Consider the following 21,286-nt stretch of genomic DNA (forward strand, 5'->3'; position numbering starts at 1 on the left):
GACAGTATGAAACTATCCTTTTCAAGGTAAAAACAGGAAGATGACTGTATGAAACTCTCCTTTTCAAGGTAGAAACATGCAGTTACAAAAGGTAGAACAACTTTTACCAACTTTTCGGCCAGTTTAATGGCAGAACTTGCACTTTTGCATCGTGAAGGTACGTATTGGCCAGCCAGTAAGCCTCGCTGTAATTTTATAGTTTTCTCAAATTGATTTTCCTTTTCAGCCCTACAAGAAGGTAATTTGATCTGACGCAGTTCACAACAACAGGACTGAACCAAATATGCATACATAAGCTATTCGATTGTCATTAGTATATAAAGTAAGGGAAAGGTAACAACTCACCTAGAACAGATCAATCGGTAGGTGGAGCACAGTAACAATCCATACAAAATTTTAGTTTCGTAAAAGGTTCTTAAGATGAAAGAAATGAATGTCTAAGATGTTGTCAAAATAATTTATTTACATAACATGTTAGCAACAATTTGTACATATTAAATCAGGCATTTACAAATCAGACTTCTAGCTTATTTTCTTTTTTTGCCATCTTTTGATCAGTCAAAGGTGCCTCTTTTTTATATTGCTTTAGAGGCAGTTAAAGCTTTTAGATATGATATAAAACAGCTTTCTCCAATTTCTTCACATATCTGCAATTAACATTAAAATTAGTCACAGCTTTTGATAAAACTCCTGCAGGGCTTTCTTTTCAAGAGAGCTGGTTGGGTTCCAACTGTTAGTACAAGGATATTCACCTGTTTTGGAAACCAAGCATTCATTAACAAGGTATTCAATATTTCAAAAATAAAAATGTTTTTTAAATTTCAGATCTGATGACGTAACTGATACAGAACACACTCGGGGAATTTGATAATAAAAGAAGGCTACCTGCAACAAAAGTAATGATTGCTTGGAATATTTTTTATGCCAATAAAAAAATATGTATCTAAAATTTTGCCAGTTGTCTGACTGAAGCAACTTCCACATCTCCATATTTTGAACATGGGACAGATCAAAAATTTCACAGCATTTCCTCTATTTCAGAAGCATTAGGCCAATTTATCAGTTGAAATGGATAAAAAGTAAATAAATGATTATTCAGTCTAAATATTGTAAATGTTAGTTAATGTTACTTTGTCAAAGGCAGAATTAAGTATGTTGTCCACCATTTTGAAATACAGATTTTACCAGTCATGTTATCCTTTATCTCCACACTTACACAATTGTCATTTTCAACAAAAAGCTTTTCCCCCCTTCTTTTTTTCTTTTTTCATTATCTGAGAGTACTATTTTTCTCAGAGATATTTAAGGTAAACCATTAATGCAGACAGGTAAACAAATACTGCATGACAGGAAAAGAGTTGCAGAACAACACGCACTAAAATAGTTCTCTCTTTGTAAGTAGCCTGGTCAACGTGCATTTCATAACAGTCATCCATATCACTGACGAAACAGCTGCAGTCACTTTAAGAAATGCACAAAACCTCTTAACATGAAGAAGTGGCAGCAAGTTAGCACTCCAGTCTCACAGATGTTTATGTAAATTTACTGCAAAAGAAACAAGAAAAAATTCCACAAATATTATTAAAAATAAAGACATCTGTAATGTCACACAGAATTAATAGATCCACATCTAGTAACATGTAGAAACACTAATGTTATACGGACCATATGTAATGAAGTCAAACAATTTTGTCCAAATTTAATTTGATAATAAAACTAAAAATTTAAATCACATAATAATGGCACAAGCACTGAAAACAATAATTCAGTTAACTGAATAATGTGACTCAATCCACCTGCTAACATAAGGGCAGAGGACGAGGGTTTGGGCGAGAGGGAGGGGGGGGGGGTGCAAGAGGGAAAGGGTTCTTCATGTCTTAACAACGAGGTAATTACAGGTGGATGAACTAGTAAATAGCAAAAAATCATGGTTATTACTCCTTCTGAAGTCAAATGACATACTAAATGAGAGTATATAAGTATTATGGAGTTTTACTTTCAAAATGGGAGTGGACTAAAACTTATATTATTCTGCTATAGCTATTCATCTTCACCATCATTACAGCAGAGCCTCTGAAGGCATAACTGAATAGTCTGGATCCTGACCCCCCCCCCCCCTTTCCCATGCTGTTACTACTATAATAATGATGGACCATATTCAAATAACCACTCATCAACATTTATACAGATGCGATTCAAAATTTCTCCAGCTGCTGTAATTTTATAAGGTGCTAATTTTCATTCAGTGTGTCAGCAATCAATGTCTATTTCATGCAGTCAATAATACTGTCATCCAGCTTCACTTGTATTGTAAAGTTTCTTACTAAGTTTGGTGACAGACATCAATAATATCTTTATTTGATAAAATGACTATCACAATCTGTTTAAGTAAGATGTGCAAGATCAACGAATGAAGTGCGAAGGAAACAGGAAAGAAGAACATATTTCAAAGTCTGACAACTGCAGAATTACCAACAAATGAAACAGGTAGTGCGAATGAGTGGACAACATTTAGGACAACATTAGCAAACTATGTTGACAAGTCTGTGGTAAACCAATGGTAAAATGAAACAGAAGGAAACCAGCCAGTGAAATCGCAGGGTAAAGGAAGCTGTTAAAGAATGGAACATATTGAAGGAAAACAAATACGTGGAGAAAAACAAACAAACCCACAGGATCAAACCAGTAGATGCTCAAAAACTATCCACATTGGAACAAGCTTATAGGGACAAGAAGCTTAGGGTTAAGAAAGTTGTGAAGCAAGAAAAGGAGATAAGTTGGGGAGTACTCACTCAAAGACTAGAGGAGGACAGTAATGGAAACAATAAAATGCTATACAGACTAGTAAATAGCAAAACATCAGATAGTGAGGGCATAAAAGTAATGCGGTGGATAAAATGGGACCACAGTCCACGATGCAGAAGGGATCAGAGAAAATATGAAAACATACTTCAACACATTACAGAATCTCAAGGAGATAATGGAGGAGGAATAGAAAATAAAAAGATTTACCAGAACTTGAAGTGGAACAACCACCTCTTACAGAGAACATCTTGAAGCAGATGAAAGGAGGCAAATCAGCTGGGCCTGAACAACTGACGGCAGACATGATCAAAGTAATAAGGCATAGAAGGAATAAAATGGCTACAGTGAACACAGGGAATCATTTAGGAGGAAAATAGAGTACCAGACAACTGGAAGAAGAGGGTATAACATCACTGTTCATGAAAGGAAGCAGACGAAAGTTTTGTAATTATAAGGGGATCACAATGTCTTAAAGATATTGAAAAACGTTACTAATAAAAGATTAAGATCACTGTTAGAAAACCAGTTTGATGAGTAACAACACGGATCTGAGGTCACAGTTCGTAGTGATAGACGGTAAATCATCGAGTAGAGCAGAAGTGATATCTGTTGTTTTGGAAGGTAGTGTCATAGGCCCTCTGCTGTTCCTGATTTACACAAATGATCTAGGTGATGATCTGAGCAGCCCCCTTAGATTGTTTGCAGATAATGCTGTAATTTATCATCTAGTAAAATCATCAAACGATCAATTCCAATTACAAAATGATCTGGAGAGAATTTCTGTATGGTGCGAAAAGTGGCAATTGGCACGAAACAAAGAAAAGTGCGAGGTCATCCACATGGGTACTAAAAGAAATCCGATAAATTTTGGGTATACGATAAATCACACAAATCTACGGGCTGTCAATTTAACTAAATACCTAGGAATTACAATTACGAGCAACCTAAATTGGAAAGACCACATAGATAATATTGTGGGGAAGGCGAAACAAAGACTGTGCTTTGCTGGCGTGCTTTGTTGGCAGAACACTTAGAAGATGCGACAACCCCACTAAAGAGACAGCCTACATTACACTTGTCCGTCCTCTGCTGGAATATTGCTGCGCGGGTGGAATTGACGGAGGACATAAAGAAAGTGCAGAGAGGGGCAGCCTGTTTCATGTTGTCGCACAATAGGGGTGAGAGTGTCACTGACATGATACCAGAGTTGGGATGGCAGTCACTGAAACAAAGGCGGTTTTCTTTGCGGCAGGATCTATTTATGAAATTTCAATCACCAATTTTCTCTTCCAAATGCGAAAATATTTTGTTGACACCCACCTACATAGGGAGAAATGATCATCATAATAAAATAAGAGAAATCGGAGCTCAAACAGAAAGGTTTGGATGTTCCTTTTCCCCACGCGCCATCCGAGAGTGGAATGGTAGAGAAGTAGTACGAAAATGGTTCGATGAACCCTCTGCCAGGCACTTAAGTGTGAATTGCAGAGTAACCATGTAGATGTAGATGTAGAAAAAGAAGAGGAACAACAGACCTCATATTTGCACTATGACAGTCAATGGAAAAGTATTGGGAAAAGGATAAAGATCTCATAATCATTCCTGGATTTGGAAAAAGGATATGACTCTGAGGTAAGGTTGTGCAGGCATTGTTAATTAAGCATATAAAATTTTTTTTCGTGATTTTCTTTAGATTTCTATTGTTTTTCTTTTGTTTATATGGGCATTTCTAATTGTGATTATGTAACATTCTACTGTGGTTTTTACAGGGTGTTTCAAAAATGACCGGTATATCTGAAACGGCAATAAAAACTAAACGAGCAGCGATAGAAATACACCGTTTGTTGCAATATGCTTAGGACAACAGTACATTTTCAGGCGGACAAACTTTCGAAATTACAGTAGTTACAATTTTCAACAACAGATGGCGCTGCAAGTGATGTGAAAGATATAGAAGACAACGCAGTCTGTGGGTGCGCCATTCTGTACGTCGTCTTTCTGCTGTAAGCATGTGCTGTTCACAACGTGCAAGTGTGCTGTAGACAACATGGTTTATTCCTTAGAACAGAGGATTTTTCTGGTGTTGGAATTCCACTGCCTAGAACACAGTGTTGTTGCAACAAGACGAAGTTTTCAACGGAGGTTTAATGTAACCAAAGGACCGAATAGCGATACAATAAAGGATCTGTTTGAAAAATTTCAACGGACTGGGAACGTGACGGATGAACGTGCTGGAAAGGTAGGGCGACCGCGTACGGCAACCACAGAGGGCAACACACAGCTAGTGCAGCAGGTGATCCAACAGTGGCCTCGGGTTTCCGTTCGCCGTGTTGCAGCTGCGGTCCAAATGACGCCAACGTCCACGTATCGTCTCATGCACCAGAGTTTACACCTCTATCCATACAAAATTCAAACGCGGCAACCCCTCAGCGCCGCTACCATTGCTGCACGAGAGACATTCGCTAACGATATAGTGCACAGGATTGATGTCGGCGATATGCATGTGGGCAGCATTTGGTTTACTCACGAAGCTTATTTTTACCTGGACGGCTTCATCAATAAACAGAACTGGTGCATATGGGGAACCGAAAAGCCCCATGTTGCAGTCCCATCGTCCCTGCATCCTCAAAAGGTACTGGTCTGGGCCGCCATTTCTTCCAAAGGAATCATTGGCCCATGTTTCAGATCCGAAACGATTACTGCATCACGCTATCTGGACATTCTTCGTGAATGTGTGGCGGTACAAACTGCCTTAGACGACACTGCGAACACCTCGTGGTTTATGCAAGATGGTGCCCGGCCACATCGCACGGCCGACGTCTTTAATTTCCTGAATGAATATTTCGATTATCGTGTGATTGCTTTGGGCTATCCGAAACATACAGGAGGCGGCGTGGATTGGCCTCCCTATTCGCCAGACATGAACCCCTGTGACTTCTTTCTGTGGGGACACTTGAAAGACCAGGTGTACCGCCAGAATCCAGAAACAATTGAACAGCTGAAGCAGTACATCTCATCTGCATGTGAAGCCATTCCGCCAGACACATTGTCAAAGGTTTCGGGTAATTTCATTCAGAGACTACGCCATATTATTGCTACGCATGGTGGATATGTGGAAAATATCGTACTATAGAGTTTCCCAGACCGCAGCGCCATCTGTTGTTGAAAATTGTAACTACTGTAATTTCGAAAGTTTGTCTGCCTGAAAATGTACTGTTGTCCCAAGCATATTGCAACAAACGGTGTATTTCTATCGCTGCTCGTTTAGTTTTTATTGCCGTTTCAAATATACCGGTCATTTTTTAAACACCCTGTAAATGTAAAGATGTAATTGTGATTATTTCGTTTGCCAATGGATAAATATGTTTCTTGCTTTGTACCTGTGGTAAAGTTTGTAAAGTTCTCTTTTGGAATATTATTAATTGTGAAAAATGCAGTCAATAACATTTAAAAAGGTTTATGTAATTTACAATAACGATATAACATCTATAGACAGGGGACAGTGATAGTGATATCGAGAGTCGAAAGGTTGTTGCGTAGTAGAGGGGATGGTGGATGGCGTGTCTGTGAAGTGTGTGCGGGAAAAATGGTACTGTGTTTCATGAAAAGCATACGTAATTGTATGGACAGTGATACCGAACTATCAGATTGTTAATTCTCTTTACAACTGCGGTATGTAATGCCATCGCCAACGAACTTTAAGAGCAAATAAACCGGACAGTGAAAGTGCCGCTAACATTACTTTGGTGTGGCCGACACGAACTGTGCTTTTATGTGAATGAACTTTGCTGGTACTGGTTTTGGGTGGTGGAACTGTTGTATATCACATTCTATCAAGCCGTGAAAGTGAAGACTAATTAACTGTGCAATACAAATGGCTTTCAGTGACGTTGTCGAAGTCTGAAATGCGAGAATAGAGTGGACATTGTTTACGGTGTGCTTCACACACAAGAACAATTCTATGAACTGTGTATTTGTGGCTAAGACTATATGAATGTGACGAACCGTGTAATTATGGACGATAGTGTCACGGACAGTGCATAAAGTGTAAAAACGAGCGATGTCTACGTCATGTACTTTGAAAGAGAGGACATGTCAACAACGTTCATATACTGGTGTCTTGTGGTTTGTTAATCAACATGGGGTTAATGATACAGCTGTACCGGAACTTTATTTGCATTTCGCCGGAGAAGATTAACCATGGGAACTGTCTGTATCCTGCTCTCATCATCGTAACCCGCCGACATCGTGCTGCCTAACACAAAGCTTTATATGCAACAAAAAGTTAGGGATTTCGCCGAACGCTATCCCCTGACCTAGAAACTTACTTTCTCTATTAAAAGTATAAGAATTACAGACTCTATTTAATTACATTCTTTGCTTAGTTTGCTTTCTGCTGACGAAAATAAAATTACAATCAGTGAATTAAAAGTTGCCTGGTAGTCATTGTTGAAACACCAGTAAATATAAACTTCTTCCTCTCATTAGGACTAATTCTCCTTGCATGTCAAAATTACTGTAGTTATTTTATGTAGCTTTATGTATTGTTATGACTCTAGATATGTGAGTGACTAATAAGAGTATTTTGTCACGATATATGGCTTCGCGCGAAAATTACGGCGACCGCCATAATTGCTTGCGTTCTGACCAATAACGTGAAAGCTGCTATTCCCGTATCGGTGCTTTTCCTGACGTGAGCGGGAATTATAAATGTCAGCTGTGAAATCACGTAATGAGTGTTTACCCAGAAATAAAAGTTTTTGATATTGTATTGCTACGAGTCGTAGTATTAAGAGACACTGGTTATACTCAAAAGTGGGTAGATGTATGGTGAAACCCCCCAGTGTTCATGCGATTGATAACAGCATTGTGTGTGATTCACGGAATTTTGTCACTTTTTATAATTTCTTTCAGATATTGTCTTAGATGTCTTTGAAGTTTCAGAGAATATATACACAATTTTGTCGGTTCAGGTTAATTTCAGAGCAGTTTCTCATGAATATTTGCGTTTTCAGTTCATAAACAAAGTGGAATCGTGACCAATTGAAAAGTATAACAAAGAGTGTGGTTTTCCAACTACAATTTTGGATGACTTCACAGTTCAGATTTTGATAATTATTTTTCCTGGAGGTTGAGGTCATCACAGGAGCTGGGAGTGTTGAGAAAAATGAATGGTTCCAAACTCCCTAATAACAGACAACTGCTACATGAAATCTGTAAAAGTTGTGGACAAATGGGTAATGGCAGATCAGGCTGGTTCAGGTCAGACAGAGGAGTGCACTTTCTCCATTACTTTTTACTGCACTTACAGATGTGATTATAAAGGAAATCAAGAAGGTAGAAAATGGCGATCTCAATGCTTTAGCCTTTGTTGATGATGTAGCTACTTGGGGACATATGTCTGCTTGTGTCTGTATATTTGCGGATGGATATATGTGTGTGTGTGTGTGTGTGTGTTTGTGTGTGTGTTTGTGTGTGTGTGTGTGTGTGTGTGTGTGTGTGTGTGTGCGCGCGCGCGCGTGCCAGAGTGTATACCTGTCCCTTTTTCCCCTTAAGGTAAGTCTTTCCGCTCCCGGGATTGGAATGACTCCTTCCCCTCTCCCTTAAAACCCACATCCTTTTGTCTTTCCCTCTCCTTCCCTCTTTCCTGATGAAGCAACCGTGGGTTGCGAAAGCTTGAGTTTTGTGTGTTTGTTTGTGTTTGTTAGTGTCTCCATCAACATACCAACGCTTTTGTTCGGTAAGTTACATCATCTTTGTTTTTAGACATAAAAATAGGCATATCATAGAGCAAAAAGGAAACTGCACCTGTCTTCCATGTCAGCAAGACGTATGACTGAAGTTTTGTAGCTCATATGATATTTTTGAAGACAATAATACAGATATCTAAGTCAAGTAAATCTATTGTGATAAATGGACATATTTAATATGTCTGCTTGTGTCTGTATGTGTGGATGGATATGTGTGTGCGTGCGAGTATATACCTGTCCTTTTTTCCCCTAAGGTAAGTCTTTCCGCTCCCGGGATTGGAATGACTCCTTACCCTCTCCCTTAAAACCCACATCCTTTCGTCTTTCCCTCTCCTTCCCTCTTTCCTGATGAGGCAACAGTTTGTTGCGAAAGCTTGAATTTTGTGTGTATATTTGTGTTTGTTTGTGTGTCTGTCGACCTGCCAGCACTTCCATTTGGTAAGTCACATCATCTTTGTTTTTAGATATATTTTTTCCACGTGGAATGTTTCCCTCTGTTATATTGTGATAAATGGTTACATCAGATAGTAAAACAGAACCAATAAGAGATTTTTTGTGAAGAGGAGACAATCATGGCTGATCCACAACAGAGTAAATGATACTTTGGTAATTATTGTATGAAGTATGGAAAATCCCTTTACAAAGAACTTTATATCTCATACAGATGACATGTCATCATTAGGTTCAACAAACTATGCTCTGGAATATCTGATGATATTGTTTTCAAGTACATTCTCTTCACCAGAAGAAGAATGTCAACTATAAAAGAAACTTCAAAAATGTATGAGGCAACAGTCAAATACCAATAAAGTTAGAGCATTCATGTATGTTTAACAATATTTCACATTATTTTCCATAACCAACAATTTATCACTGGGACATTTTTTCAACTAGCCTTACTGAAAAAGTTTAGTCCTGTAGAGGAAAGTGTGGCTGTTTGAAGGGTTTAACTGTTGGAAACCACTTTTTACAAGCACAGGAAGAATGATTTTAATGAAAAATAGGCAATAAATGACAAGCTACAGACATTTTCTGTTAACTTATCAAAGGAGTTGACAGTGTGAATCACAGCCTTTAAGCAAATTAGAATATTACCGAGTCATTGAAAATGTTAAAAAAGGATCAGCTATAATTGCTAATAGAAAAGAAAAGGATTTCCTATTTATCTATATTGTTGGGATATGTAAATTGATATCAGCAGTTTCCTGTTTGCTCTTTGCTGTTACCATTACTCTGTGGTTGTCAAGTATTTGTATATGTGTGTAGTCACAGTACTGCACATACTGACTTTGATGTAATAAACCATTCTTTCACAAGGTTTCCATGTGCAATTATATGAAAAATGGTCAACAAGTATTATGGCAACAATTTATAGGTCTGTCTTTGCATACACCACCACCACGTATGGTTGTGTGTGATAAGAGTCCACAAAATTAAAAATGCCATTTTTGCAGGTAGGTGTTCAACAACTGTCGAGACATCAATACATTCAAAGCAGTGCCACTGGAGGTGCATTAAATGAGTGGACCACAGGGTCACAATATTAGTTATGAAAGTATAGGTGGTTGAATGGAATGCAGACACTATGTGTAGCCAGGGTATTCATTTATTCAGAGATCAGACCTCCTTTTCAGTGTGTATTGAATTGCATGAAAGCATTATCATGAATTTACTAAGCAAATTTAGCCAAAACCTACTCCTCCCAACTATCTCTAGTCTCCACAACCACTGAAATAAGATTGTGCATTGTTGAAAGTGTTAAGAGAGTTGGGAACACAGAATGCTTACTATATCGAACAATGGAAAAATCCAGAATGGAATAACTACAATATTATGAAAAGGATAGTTGTTATTCACCACCACAGTCTCTGGCTGTTGAGGTGTGTGTGTGTTTGTGTGTGTGTGTGTGTGTGTGTGTGTGTGTGTGTGTGTGTGTGTGTGATGAAGGCATTTTTGGCCTAAAGGTCATTTGCTGATATACTTTTTGTTGTGCCTATCTGTGACTCGGCATCTTCGCTATGCAGTGAGTAGCAACTATTCTCTTCACAATATTGTCAATGTTTACTACATGGTTTTTAAAGGTTGACAACCAGAGTAATAAGAGAATGTGAGTTATTTGAGAGTATGTGTAGTGTGTGTCCCACTGGTGTACGAAGATGGCAATAAAGTGACCTACGTTGTTTAATTCAATGCGTGTATCTTATAACACTCATAACAACAACAACACTCAACACTCCCCCCATGTGGTTAGTAGCAATCTATCCTTTTTCATTATATTGTTTTTATTCCATCCTGGGCTTCCCACTGTTTAATATTTATAATTAAGTGAACACACAGAAATGAAGATTCAACAGGTTATGAGGCCCAGAAATCTAAACATGAAAAAAGGTGAAAACAGTTGATGTGAACAATGTAATGAGATCGTGAAATCAACAAAAGCAACAAAGAAATGCTAAAGCAAAGAAAGAAGAAAAATACTTGTCTGAAAAAGAAGAATTTCGCGATATAAAGTTTTCAAGGGCAGCAACACTTTTGCTATGCGGGATGTCAAAATCAGAGTAATGTTCACTATGCAAGAGCTAAGTGATCATGTGGGCAGACTTAATTACCTGAAAAATATGACAAGAAAAAAAAAGCAGCAGCAGCAGCAATGTAAGAGCAAGGTGAAACATTATATAAGTCTACCATAAATGATCCATTCTTTTTCAAAGCTCTGTATTTTCCAAAGTATTAAATGCAAAAATATGATTCATACATTAATAGAACTGTAAACTCACCAAGTTTGCATTTTGCACTCTACAAATGTTCTGAGTTACCCTCTGGTCACACAACACAAATCAAAAGAGCAGTCAAGTTTGTTCCATACTTTACGAAGCAACATTCTGTCAATTGGCATCACAGCAGCATTGATGTGTTCTCTGAGCTGTTCTACAGTTCTTTGAAGTGGGGTTATACAAACATAGCCCTTAATGCAACTCTGAAGGAAAAAGTCACACAAGGCAATTGGGGTGCCACATGAAAAGAGCCGCACCTCCTTCATTACTATGTCCAACCCAGCAATGCGGCAGACTATTTTCCAGACAGCAACGAACATTGATGCTCCCATTAGGAGGTGCCAAGTTTTGCTGGAAGATGAAATTCTTGGTATCGGCTGTCAGTTGTGGAAACAACCACAACTGCAACATATGAAGGTAAGAGGTACCTGTCACAGTCTTCTCACAGGAGAAAAATGGCCCATACAGCTTGATCTATGACAATGGACAGAAAACATTAACCTTCAGAGAATCTTGTTCATGTGGCATAATTTCATGAGAATTTTCAGTGCCCCACACTGTCACAGAATAACCTGATGGCTACTTCGTCACAGAATATCCACTTTGAAGTGAAATGTTCATCCTGAAGTACTTGCTGCATTCTAATGAAACATTGAAGGCAGTAGCCATAATCTTCCAGTTTAAATTTTTGCTTAAGGTGCAGATTATTCTTTTCCAAAGTGCCTTCTGAATGTAAGCTGCACTGTTGTAACAGATATACATCTCACATTTTCCAATACAGAAAAACTGTTCTTGCTTTGTCACCATTTTGTCAGAACACTGCCTTAATGTCAACTGGTGAGGACAACACAAACTCTGTGATGATACAGTTCTATTCATGCATCAGTCATATTTTTAATGTAATACTGGGTCAATCAATCCAAGCAAAGCCATCCGCTAAAAATTAAGGTGGTTGCTTGACAATTTTTATTTTTTTTTTAAAATGTGTCGACCCTATAACTGAGAAGTTCAAAACAGTTTTTAAAAAATTGTACCTAGCAGCATAACTGAATGGCAGCCATTTTTACTAGCAAGCTCATGACGGTTTTCCAGTTTGGAGATATTAGTGTTAATCCGAATATCTCTGCACTGGATTAAGTTACAATATTGAAATTGACTTCCCCCATGAACCATGGACCTTGCCGTTGGTGGGGAGGCTTGCGTGCCTCAGCGATACAGATGGCTGTACCGTAGGTGCAACCACAACGGAGGGGTATCTGTTGAGAGGCGAGACAAACATGTGGTTCCTGAAGAGGGGCAGCAGCCTTTTCAGTAGTTGCAGGGGCAACAGTCTGGATGATTGACTGATCTGGCCTTGTAACATTAACCAAAACGGCCTTGCTGTGCTGGTACTGCGAACGGCTGAAAGCAAGGGGAAACTACAGCCGTAATTTTTCCCGAGGGCATGCAGCTTTACTGTATGATTAAATGATGATGGCGTCCTCTTGGGTAAAATATTCCGGAGGTAAAATAGTCCCCCATTCGGATCTCCGGGCGGGGACTACTCAAGAGGACGTCGTTATCAGGAGAAAGAAAACTGGCATTCTACGGATCGGAGCGTGGAATGTCAGATCCCTTAATCGGGCAGGTAGGTTAGAAAATTTAAAAAGGGAAATGGATAGGTCAAAGTTAGATATAGTGGGAATTAGTGAAGTTCGGTGGCAGGAGGAACAAGACTTTTGGTCAGGTGATTACAGGGTTATAAATACAAAATCAAATAGGGGTAATGCAGGAGTAGGTTTAATAATGAATAAAAAAATAGGAGTGCGGGTTAGCTACTACAAACAGCATAGTGAACGCATTATTGTGGCCAAGATAGACACAAAGCCCATGCCTACTACAGTAGTACAAGTTTATATGCCAACTAGCTCTGCAGATGATGAAGAAATTGATGAAATGTATGACGAGATAAAAGAAATTATTCAGGTAGTGAAGGGAGACGAAAATTTAATAGTCATGGGTGACTGGAATTCGTCAGTAGGAAAAGGGAGAGAAGGAAACATAGCAGGTGAATATGGATTGGGGGGAAGAAATGAAAGAGGAAGCCGCCTTGTAGAATTTTGCACAGAGCATAACTTAATCATAGCTAACACTTGGTTCAAAAATCATAAAAGAAGGCTGTATACCTGGAAGAATCCTGGAGATACTAATAGGTATCAGATAGATTATATAATGGTAAGACAGAGATTTAGGAACCAGGTTTTAAATTGTAAGACATTTCCAGGGGCAGATGTGGATTCTGACCACAATCTATTGGTTATGAACTGCAGATTGAAACTGAAGAAACTGCAAAAAGGTGGGAATTTAAGGAGATGGGACCTGGATAAACTGAAAGAACCAGAGGTTGTAGAGTGTTTCAGGGAGAGCATAAGGGAACAATTGACAGGAATGGGGGAAAGAAATACAGTAGAAGAAGAATGGGTAGCTCTGAGGGATGAAGTAGTGAAGGCAGCAGACGATCAAGTAGGTAAAAAGACGAGGGCTAATAGAAATCCTTGGGTAACAGAAGAAATATTGAATTTAATTGATGAAAGGAGAGAATATAAAAATGCAGTAAATGAAGCAGGCAAAAGGGAATACAAACGTCTCAAAAATGAGATCGACAGGAAGTGCAAAATGGCTAAGCAGGGATGGCTAGAGGACAAATGTAAGGATGTAGAGGCTTGTCTCACTAGGGGTAAGATAGATACTGCCTACAGGAAAATTAAAGAGACCTTTGGAGAGAAGAGAACCACTTGTATGAATATCAAGAGCTCAGATGGCAACCCAGTTCTAAGCAAAGAAGGGAAGGCAGAAAGGTGGAAGGAGTATATAGAGGGTTTATACAAGGGCGATGTACTTGAGGACAATATTATGGAAATGGAAGAGGATGTAGATGAAGATGAAATGGGAGATAAGATACTGCGTGAAGAGTTTGACAGAGCACTGAAAGACCTGAGTCGAAACAAGGCCCCGGGAGTAGACAACATTCCATTAGAACTACTGATGGCCTTGGGAGAGCCAGTCCTGACAAAACTCTACCATCTGGTGAGCAAGATGTATGAGACAGGCGAAATACCCTCAGACTTCAAGAAGAATATAATAATTCCAATACCAAAGAAAGCAGGTGTTGACAGATGTGAAAATTACCGAACTATCAGTTTAATAAGTCACAGCTGCAAAATACTAACGCGAATTCTTTACAGACGAATGGAAAAACTGGTAGAAGCCGACCTCGGGGAAGATCAGTTTGGATTCCGTAGAAATGTTGGAACACGTGAGGCAATACTAACCTTACGACTTATCTTAGAAGAAAGATTAAGAAAAGGCAAACGTACGTTTCTAGCATTTGTAGACTTAGAGAAAGCTTTTGACAACGTTAACTGGAATACTCTCTTTCAAATTCTGAAGGTGGCAGGGGTAAAATACAGGGAGCGAAAGGCTATTTACAATTTGTACAGAAACCAGATGGCAGTTATAAGAGTCGAGGGGCATGAAAGGGAAGCAGTGGTTGGGAAAGGAGTGAGACAGGGTTGTAGCCTCTCCCCGATGTTATTCAATCTGTATATTGAGCAAGCAGTAAAGGAAACAAAAGAAAAATTCGGAGTAGGTATTAAAATTCATGGAGAAGAAGTAAAAACTATGAGGTTCGCCGATGACATTGTAATTCTGTCAGAGACAGCAAAGGACTTGGAAGAGCAGTTGAACGGAATGGACAGTGTCTTGAAAGGAGGATATAAGATGAACATCAACAAAAACAAAACGAGGATAATGGAATGTAGTCAAATTAAATCGGGTGATGCTGAGGGGATTAGATTGGGAAATGAGACACTTAAAGTAGTAAAGGAGTTTTGCTATTTAGGGAGCAAAATAACTGATGATGGTCGAAGTAGAGAGGATATAAAATGTAGACTGGCAATGGCAAGGAAAGCGTTTCTGAAGAAGAAAAGTTTGTTAACATCGAGTATAGATTTAAGTGTCAGGAAGTCGTTTCTGAAAGTATTTGTATGGAATGTAGCCATGTATGGAAGTGGAACATGTACGATAACCAGTTTGGACAAGAAGAGAATAGAAGCTTTCGAAATGTGGTGCTACAGAAGAATGCTGAAGATAAGGTGGGTAGATCACGTAACTAATGAGGAGGTATTGAATAGGATTGGGGAGAAGAGAAGTTTGTGGCACAACTTGACTAGAAGAAGGGATCGGTTGGTAGGACATGTTTTGAGGCATCAAGGGATCACAAATTTAGCATTGGAGGGCAGCGTGGAGGGTAAAAATCGTAGAGGGAGACCAAGAGATCAATACACTAAGCAGATTCAGAAGAATGTAGGTTGCAGTAGGTACTGGGAGATGAAGAAGCTTGCACAGGATAGAGTAGCATGGAGAGCTGCATCAAACCAGTCTCAGGACTGAAGACCACAACAACAACAACAACAACAACAACAACAACATTGAAATTGACTTGATTGTTTTTAGAAAAGTCTCCTCTACAACATTGTTTATTGCCCAAAATAACCAAAAACAAAAACAACCAAAAACAACCAACCAAAAACAAAAACAACCAACCAAAAACAAAAACAACCAACCAAAAACAAAAACAACCAACCAAAAACAAAAACAACCAACCAAAAACAAAAACAACCAACCAAAAACAAAAACAACCAACCAAAAACAAAAACAACCAACCAAAAACAAAAACAACCAGCCAAATACAAAAATTACCTCTAAAGTTTACAATACCAAACTAAAGAAATCCACTTTTTAGACTCAAAAATAAAGTTTTCTGTAAAATCAGCTAGCACCAAGCATTCAGTTTCATAAAGTTGTGCTTTTTTTGTCCTTCAAAAACATACTTTGGATTTTAAAAACATAGTGGTGTCTTTTGAGGTGATCTAAGTTATCAACTAAAGATTCAAGGTACTTTTACCATTTAACCACTGTTATCATTTCAGCCCTGTCTGTTGTGATCCACTGTATGAAGGTAACATTGTCAGGGATTTCCTCCTAGGATTCGTTTAACAATTCAAGATTGGTTTCTTCACCATGGCATTTATCATACAAACTCACCATGCAGGCATAATTGTTAGGGTCACATACCTTTAAATCTAGTAACTCTTTGTAGTTAACATCACTGCATTTTGCAACTGCAGTCATCAGTTTGACATTTTGATGATATAAACAAACACGTATGAAGTGTGTTCCTGAGGAGCCACCCAAAATACACCACTTAGGGTGAAAGTCGCAAAATGTTGACTTTCCAATTTTTCATTCAGGATGAGCATTTTTGAAAGCCAAATAAAGGTCATTTAAATTTGATGGCACTAGTTGTTTCTGCTTTGTTACTTTAACTCCATTTATAAAAACTCTCTTGCTATCTTTGCTAACTGGGCACATTCTACTCTTTTCATCATCTTCAAAATATTACTGTATCTTTTCACAATTGAGGGTGGTTGTGGTTGGGTTCTCTCTTCATGTTTTCTTGGTTTGGGACCCATGACTACCGTATCGAGACCGCTCTTTTAACCCTTTTTTTCCCCCGTTTTTAGATTTGGTCTACACTTTATGCCTTATACTGTGTGTGTTTTAACTTTCTCATTTTATAGTTTGATCCCTCTCATTGGATCCCGTCCACTTTTAGTGGACCCTCTCTCTTTTGTGAGTAACTCTCGAATGGTAGGACTGATGACCTTGCCGTATAGTCCTGTAAACCACCGCAATTATTCAATCAATCTTTTCAGTTGTTTCTTCACTTACACCTACTCCTTTCTTCTTTCCTAAAACTGGAACAATGCCTCTACATTTATTACATCTATACTCTGAAAACCAATGTGAGGTGCATGGCAGAGGGTACGTCCCATTGTACCACTTACTAGAGCTGCTTCCTGTTCCATTCACATTTGGAGTGTGGGAAGAATGTTTATTCGAATGCCTCTGTGCATGCAGTAATTAGAATGATCTTATCCTCAAGATCCCTGTCTGAGTGATACATAGGGGGTTGCAGAATATTCCCAGAGTAAACACTTAAAGCCAGTTCTTGAAACTTTGTTAATAGACTTTCTAAGGATAGTTCACGTCTGTCTCCAGGAGTCTTCCAGTTCAGTTCCTTCAGTACCTCTGCGACACATTCCCATGGATTTAAACAAACCTGTGACCATTCCTGCTGTCCTCCTCTGTATATGTTGAATATCCCCCGTTAGTCCTACCTGGTACAGGTCCCACACACTTCAGCAATATTCTAGGACCGGTCCCACAAGTGATTTGTAAGCAATCTCCTTTGTAGACTGCACTTCCCCAGTATTATACCAATAAACCGAAGTCCACCACCTGCTTTACACATTACTGTACCTATGTGATCATACCATTTTATATCCCTATAAAGTGTTACACCCAGGTATTCGTACGAGTTGGCTGATTCCAACAGTGACTCACTGATGTTAGAGTCATAGGATACTATGTTTTTTCGTTTTGCGAAGTGCAAAATTTTACATTTCTGAACATTTAGACCAAGTTGCCAATCACTGCAATGATTTGAAATCTTATCAAGATCTAACTGAATAGTTACGCAGCTTCTTTCACATAATACTTCATTATACATAACTGCATCATCTGCAAAGAGCCTGATTTTACTATAGTATTGTCTGCAAGGTCATTTATATACAATATGAACTGCAAGAATCCCATGGGGCACACCCAAAGTTACTTCCACATCTGATGATGACTTTCCATTCAAGAAAACATGCTGCATCCTCCCTACCAAAAAGTCCTCAGTCCAGTCATCCTTTTGACATCTGCCCCTGCTAGCCGAGTGGTCAGGGCGACAGAATGTCAATCCTAAGGGCCCGAGTTCGATTCTCGGCTGGGTCGGAGATTTTCTCCGCTCAGGGACTGGATGTTGTGTTGTCCTAATCCACATCATTTCATCCCCATCGACGTGCAAGACGCTGAAGTGGCGTCAAATCTGAAGACTTGCACCCGGCGAACGGTCTACCCGACGGGAGGCCTTAGTCAAAAAAATGGCTCTGAGCACTATGGGACTTAACATCTGAGGTCAGCAGTCCCCTAGAGGCCTTAGTCACACAACATTTACATTTATTCTTTTGATAAAAAGTGTAAGTGTGGTACCGAGTCAAATGCTTTTTGGAAATCAATAAATATTGCATCTACCTGGTTGCCTTGATCCAAAGCTTTCAGTGTGTCATGTAAGGAAAGTGAGAGTTGGGTTTCACACGTTCTGTGTTTTCGAAATCCATGCTGGTTGGCATTGAGGTCATTCTGTTCAAGATACCTCATTATGTTTGAGCTCAGAATATGTTCCAAGGTTCTACAACAAATCAATGTCAAGGATATTTGACTGTAGTTTTGTGGATCACTTCTACTACCCTTCTTGTGCCTTTTTCCATGAACTGACTCTACTTTTTGTTTGAGGGGTCTACAATAGATTATAGTTAGAAGAGGGGTTAACTCAGCAGCAAATTCAGCATAGAATCTGACAGGGATTCCATTGGGACCTGGAGCTTTGTTCAATTTTAACCATTTCAGCTGTTTCTCAACACTACTGACACTAATACTTATTTCGTTCATCTTTTCGGTGTTACGAGGATTAAATTGGGGCAGTTCTCCTGGATTTCCCTTTGCAAAGGAACATTTGAAAATGAAGTTAAGCATTTCAGCTTTTGCTTTGCTACCCTCAATTTCCGTTCCTGTCCTTCCTGTCTCATTTGCTCATTGCTACCTAACAGCCTTTACATATGACCAGAATTTTTTTGGGTTCTGTGAAAGATCACCTGACTAATTTTCAGGTTAGTCTAACCAAGTGATTAGAAACAATGAACTCATGAACCATTTTTTTTTTCTCTCTCTTGACCATGAGTCAATGAGCAAACTAAAAATTTTAACTTCTTCCTCTTTAGGTGTCACTGAAGATTTACTTTTTAGTTTCTCAATTAAGCTCCAATATTCCGTGTGAGGTGATTCTGGAGGTAGGTTCTCTTCCTTTTTTTTTAGAAATACTGTTGGTATCTGCATTATTAAAGCATGATTCTAATTCTTTTCTAATTTTGTCTGAAATTCACTGTGCCTTGCTTCAATAGCGGGTTTTCTTTTCCACTAACCAGTTTTGTTATTTTTGAAGCAGGAGATACCTCTAAATCAGAACAAGTAAAATCTAATTTGCTAATAGCTTCCTCATTAGGAATACACAGTTTGGGCACAATTTCCAGGAATCACAAAAACTTTCACTCGGAAAGCTGTTTAGCTCACACTTAACGTAGACAAATTTTCAAGTTTTATTTCCCCTCAAACTTTTAATAACTGGCTATTTATGAACTTTCAATGGATCAGAGCATTTTTTTCCAAAAATGTGATTGTACCTCAGAATATATTTTTTCTCATGATACTCACAAACTGATGATAAAGAAGAACCTACTCATAATTTAAACGAAGTTAGTCCATCTTCATGAAAGTCATTAACATTTTTTAAAGTTTTTTGAAACTGAGCCATAAACTGTCTCATGACACACTTCATTTACTATATGTCCAATAGAGCACCATTCATCCATTTTATTGCATTCCGATTAGTTTTTCAAAATTATTTGTTATTGATTTTTAAAATAATTTTAGTTAATTAAAAATCACACTAATGACAAAAGCACATAAAATATTCTACATTCTAAATGAAGTATGTACATCTACTCCAACAGAGGTTTCTGAACAGACTGATTACAACAATGCCAGACACAGCAAATGTAGTGGGGGTACAACTGTTCGTACATAGGCTTGTCACTGATTACTGGGCTCCTGCAGAAACTTTTAATTCTGTGAACCGAGCTCCTGTACATAACTGCCCAGAGGACTAAATTCACGCTCAAAACTGTTGCCTTTTCAACAGAAGATACATTTAACATGTTTATTATTTTGCTTTTATCATTTTGAGCTCTTAGTAATGTATTTGAGAATAAACCTAGTGTAACTGGGCAATTTTTTTCAAACTTAGAACTACAGCAAAGGCTCCTATTGTTTAATATTTTATTATTAACTCAATAATATTAACTAAATATAGGATGACAGTGTTAACTAAATAGAGGTTACAAATAAATTTTATTACAATGAAATAGTGTAGTATTTAAATAGGGAACAACCATGAGATCAATTGTAGCGTAACGTGAATTATTTCATTGTTTTCAAAAATTTATGTCTTTGTTCACAGTCAAATATCAATGTTCAAATTTTTACAGTACTTTACTATCATGTAGGTGTACAAAATGTACAAAAAATCAGATTATTATATTCAGTCCCACCAGAGATATCTAACCCAAACTTTAGGGGGAAAAAAAAGAATCAAGATTTTCAAATAAAAAAATTTATAAAAAATTAAGGAAACATTTGTCATTGTTCTTATTCTCTACAAGGCTAGTAGTTTATGGCACCTAACTAGAGGAAAAAAATACCCACTAATAAATCACTTCTTGGTTGTTATTTTTGAGTCTAAAAAGTGGATTTTCTAAGTTTTCAATACCAAACTTTAGAGGTAATTTTGACTGGTTATTTTTGAATTAGGATATTTTGGGTAATAAACAATGTTGTAGAGGAGACTTTTCTAAAAACAAAAACTTTGAAAATGATTTTTTATTTACAGTAGTCCCACAGAATGAGGACACCTGACAAAAGAGTAAGGCCACATGTGTTGCGAAACTTGTGTGTGATAAACTTGAAGCTATACACAACAGAAACTCTACTCAAAGAACACTGAAGTTGCTTCCAGAACTTCATAGTTTCAAATACAATGAAACTAGAGACATGGCAAGTAATGGAAAAGCATTGCAGAATGTAGAATTAGAAGTAAATTGTCTACTGTCAGAACATATGTCAGATAGTACACTCACACCCTACACACTATATATTTTCCCAGTCTAATTAAAAAACTTCTTCAGCATGGGACAT

General features: G+C 38.1%; 1 protein-coding gene across 1 annotated transcript in view; it reads right to left on the reverse strand.

Annotated features, from left to right (window-relative positions):
- Positions 1-930: 930 nt before the first annotated feature.
- LOC126263629 (membrane protein FAM174B-like) overlaps positions 931-21,286 on the reverse strand; it is a 41,694-nt gene continuing 21,338 nt past the window's right edge. The window contains exon 3 of the mRNA XM_049960719.1: positions 931-1,545. The gene's annotated coding sequence lies outside the window, so the exon portion shown is untranslated. The remainder of the gene's footprint in view (positions 1,546-21,286) is intronic.

The sequence above is a fragment of the Schistocerca nitens genome, chromosome 6, assembly GCF_023898315.1.
Source record: "Schistocerca nitens isolate TAMUIC-IGC-003100 chromosome 6, iqSchNite1.1, whole genome shotgun sequence".
Lineage (NCBI taxonomy): Eukaryota > Metazoa > Arthropoda > Insecta > Orthoptera > Acrididae > Schistocerca > Schistocerca nitens.